Here is an 8,579-nt window from a genome sequence, read left to right as displayed (position 1 = left end):
TGTAAATCAGTTGCACCATGGAAATTCCTTATCACCACTTTTTGATGGTGGCACCGTGATCCAGTGTCACAAAAACGCTACGCACTCTAAATCTCTGATGCATAGACTCCCAACAACTCTTATGTACAAAATTGATTTAAACATATTTTATTTCAAACATATGTGCATATTACATTTTACAATTTACAATATCGATATTATACAAGTCATGTTGAAAAAGGATAAGATCCGAAAGCTAAGCTTATAAAGGTCTTCTCCTATATGGGGTAACTTACAGTAAATTTGGTGGTATTACATAATTTGTTTGAAATGTATTATTGAACAAACATTTAGCTAATATGCATTGAATAGAAAAAATGACATGAAACAAAATATTAGTATCAAGTTGGGAATTAGCAAATTTTGAAAAGAATCGAGAGTAGAAATCGAAGTTTATAGTATATATAACAATGAAAAAGAGACATTTGATGTATAAGAAGATTCCGTCCGTTAACATGAACTGCATAAACAGATAATATTAGTCAAATATAAAGTGTCCTATAGAAATGAGAGGAAAAAGAAATATATGTATGAGATTTGATTTGATTTGATTTGGATTGATGAAGGTTTGGAGCAAACTGGAATGTTAGTTAATGTAGTTTTAAGCTCATGGAAAACGTTTACTTTTTATGATGTAGTTTTGAACTGCTAGGAATATGCTGTTATTGATGTCGTCGCTAAGATTCTGGTCACCATACAGGAGTGTGTACAGAGTGACAGTGCAGAAGCTGGAGTTTGTTTGGAGGAGTCTTCTACGGATATCATTGAAAACTGGACATTCAAAAAAGAAATGATGATTGCTCTCAGTGCTTCCGCACTGACAAAGGGGTGAAAGAGAAATGTTTTTTATGTAAAGATGTTGGTTCAGAGAGCTACACTCAGTACGCAGCCGGGCATGATAAATTTGCTATTTCCGTGCACCAATGTAGAAGTGTTTTGGACATGTGGAGGTGTTTCGCTTTAGCTGTGATTTAAAGGAAGTCAGGGTTGGTGAATTCTGTATTTCTGACGGTAAACTATTCCATTCTCTTAGAGCAGATGGTAGAAAGGAGTTGTAGTAAAGAGAAGTTCGAGTGCGTATACCCTGTATATCATCAACATTGCGTAGGTTGTATCGGGTTGCTTCACCAACAGACGGAGGAACTAGAGCTGAAAGGTAGCCAGGAGAAAGGCCATTTTTCATTTTGTACAATAGTATGAGTTTATGGTTTCTTCTCCGGGTTTCAAGAGATTCCGAAGGAACTTCTTTATGAAGTTCACGAAAAGAAACTAGCTGTGTAGTTCCAGATACAATTCGTGATGCTTCATTCTGTATTTTGTCGAGTTCTTGTTTCTCATACTGAGTGCAGTTTGAAAAGATAACATCAGCGTATTCAAGAAGTGGTCTTATAAAAGAAAGATATATTATTTCCAGAGATTTCCTGTCAAGTTGAAATTTTAATTTGCGCATAATATGGATGCGTTTCCATGCCTTTTCTGTAATATAGGTGATATGCGTGTGCCAAGAACCATCTTCAGACAAGTGAACGCCAAGGTGTTTATGGGAAGTAACAGAGGCTATTGGTTGATTGTGCATAAGAAGGGGTGGATGGAAAGGTTTTGATGTTTTTCGTGAAATTATCATTGTTTCTGATTTAGATGGGTTGAATGTGACTAGCCATTTGTCAGCCCAATCTGAGATTTTGTTGATATCGGACTGAAGAATACATGCAGCAGATACCGGGTCATCAACAATTATGTGAAGACTATTATCATCGGCAAAGAGGTGAATATGAGAACCCATGTCTTCCACTATGTCGTTGATATACACTAAAAACAGGAGAGGACCAAGGATAGAGCCTTAGGGAACTCCTGCCTTTATTGTAGACCAACCAGACATGGTACCTGGTAGAACAACAGCCTGACGTCTATCAGAAAGGTAATTATGAAACCAGTTAAGAAGAGGTCCCTGCACACCAGCTTTTTGGAGCTTGAGAATTAAGCCTTGGTGCCAAACTTTATCGAAAGCTTTGCATATATCAAAAAAGACTGTGCGAACTTCAAGGCCATCATCTAATGCCTTACAAAAGCTTTTATATAGATATGTGAGTTGATTAACTGTTGTACAAAATTAAAGATCATCTGTTGCAATACTATAGGTTAATTTCTGTATAGAGAGAGATAATAGCCTTTTCCTCCCGTCTTTTGACTGTCATATGTTAGCAAAACTGTACATGGCTTACCATAATCTGATAGTTCGCCCCGTTTTCATTTTACATCACGAACATATTTTCTATTCCTTTCTATTTAGCCCATTTTCAGCTGCACTATTCGGAGAATAGGGGGTGGGGGGGGGTCTATTCTACTCGCTCCGGCGTCGGCGTGAGCTTTCTTGTTTGAAGTTTTACGGCAACCTTTGTTTTTCTGTCATATCTTTGTTACTATTGTCCACCATACAAAGTATGTGCAGGGGCTGGGAGGTCAAGGTCATCAAGATGTTATACTTAGGTTATTTTTATGGTTAAAGTTTTTCGGCAACCTTTGCTTTTATGCCCCCGGCATCTACTGATGCGGGAAGCATATAGTGATTGTCCTGTCCGTCCGTCCGTCCGTCCGTACGAGGTTAACCAAATGGGACCGTTTCGTCTAGCATCAATACCCCTAACTAGAATGACTTGACACTAATGCAGATGTAACCTGTGACCATTCCTCATCTTCAGGCATCATCTGACCTCAGTTTGACCTTGACCTTGACCTCGTTTTGGACTTAGGTTGCTTTGTATAGGCAAGGCTGCCACCGGGGGCATCAATCTAGCATCAATACCCCTAACTAGAATGACTTGATACTAATGCAGATGTAACCTTGTGACCATTCCTCATCTTCAGGCATCATCTGACCTCAGTTTGACCTTGACCTTGAACTTGACCTCGTTTTGGACTTAGGTTGCTTTGTATAGGCAAGGCTGCCACCGGGGGCATCAAGCGTTTATTGAACGCAGCTCCTTGTTCTGTCATATTTTTGTTACTATTGCTTATATCTTACTGTAAGTTCACATAAACATTGTCCAGCATATAAACAAAGTGTGCAGGGGCTGGGCCCATTATATCAAAGGTCAAGGTCACAAAGCTGTTATACTTGGAATTATTTTCATGTTAAATTTGTTTATAGATATATCTTTGGTACTTTAAAAGATAATGAATTGAAATTAAAAATATTTCTTTATAATCATCATCTGCATGTGTGGTTACAATCCCCATAACTCTAATTGTATTTTTGACAGAATTATTCCCCTTTCATACTTAAAGTTTTTTGGCAATCTTCGTTTTCTGGATATGTTTAGTACATATAAGATAAAGACGTGTCTTTATCATCATCATCTGCATGTGTGGTGACAATCCCCATAACTCTGATTTGTATTTTAGACCAAATTATGCCCCTTTCATACTTAATTTACTTAGTTTATAAAAATAAACTTCGTTTTCTGGACATAACTTTGGTACTATATAAGAATAAGGCTTGGAACTCAAAATATATCTTTACCATCATCATCTGCATGTATGGTAACAATCCCAGTTTCTCTAATTTGTGTTCTTGACAGAACTATGCCCCTTGGTGTATCTTTCTTTTCAAGAAGATGTCTCTTATAGAGACATGTCAAATCGCCGAATAGTGGAGCGCGCTGTCTTACGGACAGCTCTTGTTTTGTTTCTGTTAAGTTGAACAATCTTTATGGATTGTTCGCCTCTGCAACTTCTGGTCTGAAAGCGATTGTTACACACCCTATTACCTGATGTCCACCACGCCGAGGGATGCGGCTGCCACAGAGGTAGGAAATCAATAACGGTGAATAGTGGTGTTAGTTTTTTTAGCTGTATTTTTTCATTTCGACTTTCCATGAAAATATTCTGGTGCAGGCATATGTGTAAATGCCTAAACATATTATATGATTAATCCTGGTCGCCAACTTTGCGAAATAAAGAAGTATTCTGCTGTTTAAATTGGACGTTTATTAAAATTGATGCGAAAATCATATTGAACGGCCCAATTCGAAGTGTTTACAAAATAATTTGATCGGGTTTACCTCACACGTCAAACGTTCAATCATCTGGGGATAATCCTGGCAAGTTTCAAGTCTGTCCGTACGTCTACACCGACGTTATGACCCTCCAAAGGGACCCGGGTATAGTCACGTATGATAAACTTTACCGCAGAGGGCATTTTTAAATGATGCCCATTCCGCCGAGGAGTCAAAATATAGGATATCGTTTACGACAGAGGGGAATTTTGTGTAAAAATGTCTATTTTGGCTGTTTGTTTTGCTTTTGAGACCTGGGAGGTCATGGAATTATTTGCAGTATGCATTGTTTATACTTGTGTTTAATAATGGGCGATTTTCAATGGCGAACACTGCTGTAACACGGTGGTAATCAGTCTAGATTGAACTTCTATCTATCTCCGACGTTGTTTTGCTACTATAAGTCTTCGTTTTGTAAACTCATTTTTGTTTCAATTTCTTTTATGATGAAATATACAGAAATAATGATATCGTAAGTCCTGATGGTATCGGTACTTGCGTTCTTGCTGGATTCAGTGTTAAATTTACGGTTTATATTAAATGATAAATCGTTTTGCATTCAGTCTAGATTGTATGTATGTATATATATATATATATATATATATATATATATATATATATATATATATATATATATATATATATATATATATATATATATATATATATATATATATATATATACAATCTGATACTGTACATGTATAGAGTTGTTTTGCCACTGAAAGTCTTCGTTTTGTAAAATCATTTTTGTTTCTTTTTTATCATAATATACAGACATTTGCTGACAGCAATGAAACCCTAAGTCCTAGTACTTGCGTTCTTGCTGGATTCAGTGTTGAATATAGGTTAATATTAAGGGGACGCATACTTTGAAATTAGAAAAAGTGGGTGGGGTATGATAAAATTTACCTGCAAAAAAGTACAAGGTTTTGGTACATGAAATGGATACTGTTTCAACTGTTATAAGTACACAAAGGATTGCTCACTAAAATAAAAATGAGAAAACTGAAACAAGAAAGTTATTGTTGAATTACATAAGACTTCTTGTGTACATTCAAAGTCAACAATTAAGACTTTTTGGTGCGAAAATAATAGTGCTTCACCTTGTCCAAACATTTATCAATGTCCTACAGATTCTAATTTAAAGAAAGAATGTGAAATATGGTCACTGTATTGCTTTTCATTTCGCATATGTAAGCTAAAACACATTATTTAGTTTGTTTACAAAGTAGTGCATAAGAAAAGATACGGTGGTCAAGGAATGCCACATTCCAAAACTAAAAGAGTATATTCCCCTTAATACATTAAACATTTATCGTTACAGAAGTCTAGTGGCTTACAATAAGGGCCTAGAAATGTTGCCATTATTAATTTTTAACTTGGTATTCATGAACTACAATGCACTGAAATATCAAAGCACATTTAACAAACTTTTGAAAATGTATTGTCTTAAAAATCCCTAAAATAAGGTATGAAATTTGGTTGAGAGGTCCAATCAATGTGTATATGTGCAAAAGTAACATTCTAATCTTGTTCACAAAAGTTACTAATACACAGCAGGCATGTCAATGATCAAAACTGGACGAATATACAGTTATCCTCACTTTAATGTCATTTATAATTTGTCCTTGAATTCTCCACCATACTTTTCATAATTCTGTTTGCACGAGTTGCACGAGAATGCTGTCATTCACGTAAAAAAATGGGGTCAAATAAGTTGTAAATGCAATATCATCTAAACGTAATTAATGGATTATGCAGTTCAAGATAAACTTTATCTCATAACGTAACGAACATGTATAATGTTGTAATAACAACTTTACTTACACTGATTTAAGTAGCAGTCGGTTTATAAGTGACTATTGATTCATTTTATGTTTTGTTATTGTTGTCAAAAAGTATAACGGAAGTGCCTCACAACTGAAGCGGAAACCAGTTTGATGCGCAAAGTAGTCCAATGTAAGTAATATTTTTTGACAAATGTCCACAGAAATTAATAATTTTCTAATATTAAAGACGAATATCTGAATAGGATTCATTATTTGATAAGAAATTATAATCATCGACATGTTTTTTTTAAAAATCGTACACGTGCTGACACCTAAGTTGTCTCCCGTTGTGTATTAGAATTACCTTTCGTCCGGCGCAGTAATACATTTGCAGTGAATCGCCGAGAAGTCGTGGGAAAATTAAAAACCATGTAAACAAACTAAAATTAACCACCTTTTCAAGATGAATTTCAAGTGATCGCCATTATGCATTTAACCCGCCTGACCTGTGTAGCATCTTAGATACCTGTTCTAAGGTATTCATTGTGTAGAATGTCATGTTATGCCCTTGCAATGCTAATCCCACTCTGATTTTTTTGTTTACATTTTTTATCAATGAGAAATATGGCGTCCATCCCGAGCTGAACTGACGTGGCGTTAAATTTTTACATGTTTAAGCAAACCTGGTGTGTTAGAAAGAAAATCTCATCCCTTCAACATTATTTGGAACACTGTTATTGTAAAAAACCTGTTTTTTCCTTATACAAAAGCTTAATATTTTGTGTTGAATGTACTTTCACAAAGACCTCTGTTTTCCTATTACATTCATAGTACCACATCCTTATCCACAAAATACTGAATATTACAGGTGTCCATCAGTATTATATCAGTTTAGGAATATGTTTTTTATTTTCCCACCATCGATTTCTTGAATATGCACCCCTTCCGCATTGCTGTATGAACTGTGAATGTAGCAATATGCGTCCCCTTAAATATCAAATTGTTTTGCATTATCAAGCTTTCATACTAAGAGGCTACTGATAGTAACATAGTTCTACATAAAAGATCCGTTAAGCTAGAAAATTTAAATATATTTGTTGTCAGTGGCATAAGACAAGTGATCGGTTCTAAATAAAGCTGTTATTCATTAATCGTTTACAGAAATGTTCTAAACAATTTATTTTGTATTCAAGTTCAGAACCAAAGATGAAGGCATACACGTGTTATTACTGTAACAATGATTTTGAAGTAAACACTGGAGTGATTGACCATTTAATTAATTGTCATGTCAAGAGAGATCTATCAAAATGCAATGGAAATAACTAAACCATCTGTTATTACCGAGTTACTAACTGAAATGAAGATTTCATTCTGATCGATCTCTCTTGAAGATGTATTCAATTTTGATATTTTTCCCTGTAACTTCGATACATGCCCACACGCTGGTCACTAGAAATGAATATTTCACCTTCATTTGGAATCACGTCGGTATATGTTTTCTGTCCTATATCCAGCATTCCAAATGTTTTCATCTTATTCCAGCTCCATGTACTTAAATGGTCAATCACTCAAGCGTAAGCTGCAAATCAGTGTCTTAGCTTTTTTTAAACAATTCTCATGCATTTCAAATATATATGCTTAAATATACTACTCGACAAACTGTGTTTAACTATATGATCTGATGTGTATTTAAATGAAAGCTGTATATAATAAATGCAAAACCAAATATTAACCGTAACTTCAACACAGAATCCTGCAAGAACGCAAGTATCAGGACTTAAGATATCATTATTTCTGTATATTTCATCATAAAAGAAATTGAAACAAAAATGAATTTACAAAATGAACATTTACAGTCAGCAGCAGAACCAATCTATACATGTAGCAGATAGTATGCAATGTCGGAGATAGAAATACAATCTAGACTGATTAACACTGTGTTACAGCGGTGTTCGCCATTGAAAATCGCCCATTATTAAACATAAGTATATAAAAATGCATACTGCAAATGATTCCATGACCTCCCAAGACTTAAAAGCGAAACAATCAGCCAAAATAGACGTTTTTACACCAAATTCCCCTCTGTCGTAAACGGTATCCTATATTTTGACTCCTCGGTGGGATGGGCATCATTTAAAAATGTCCTCTGCGGTAAAGTTTATCATAATTGACTATACCCGGGTCCCTTTGGAGGGTCATAACGTCGGTGTAGACGTACGGACAGACTTGAAACTTGCCAGGATTATCCCTAGATGATTGGTCGTTTGACTTGTGAGGTAAATTCGATCAAAATATTTTGTAAACACTTCGAAATGGGCCGTTGAATATGATTTTCGCATCAATTTTAATAAACGTCCAATTTAAACTGCTGAATACTTCTTTATTTCGCAAAGTTGGCGACCAGGATTAATTATATAATATGTTAAGGCATTTACACGTATGCTTGCACCAGAATATTTTCATGGAAAGTCGAAATGAAAAAATACAGCTCAAAAGACTAACACCACTACTCATCGTTATTGATTTCTGTCCTCTGTGGCAGCCGCATCCCTCGGCGTGGTGGACATCAGGTAATAGGGTGTGTGTTAGGGCCATCGACGCCACGAGATTACGACGGCGGATGGCACCTGGCGTATATTGTTCATTAAACAAGAAATTTGATTAAAACTTTGGATTTTTGTTTGACTTAAGGATGTACGAACGTGTTTTATTT

Source organism: Mercenaria mercenaria, chromosome 8, assembly GCF_021730395.1.
Source record: "Mercenaria mercenaria strain notata chromosome 8, MADL_Memer_1, whole genome shotgun sequence".
Lineage (NCBI taxonomy): Eukaryota > Metazoa > Mollusca > Bivalvia > Venerida > Veneridae > Mercenaria > Mercenaria mercenaria.
Note: the sequence above shows the minus strand (reverse complement) of the source record.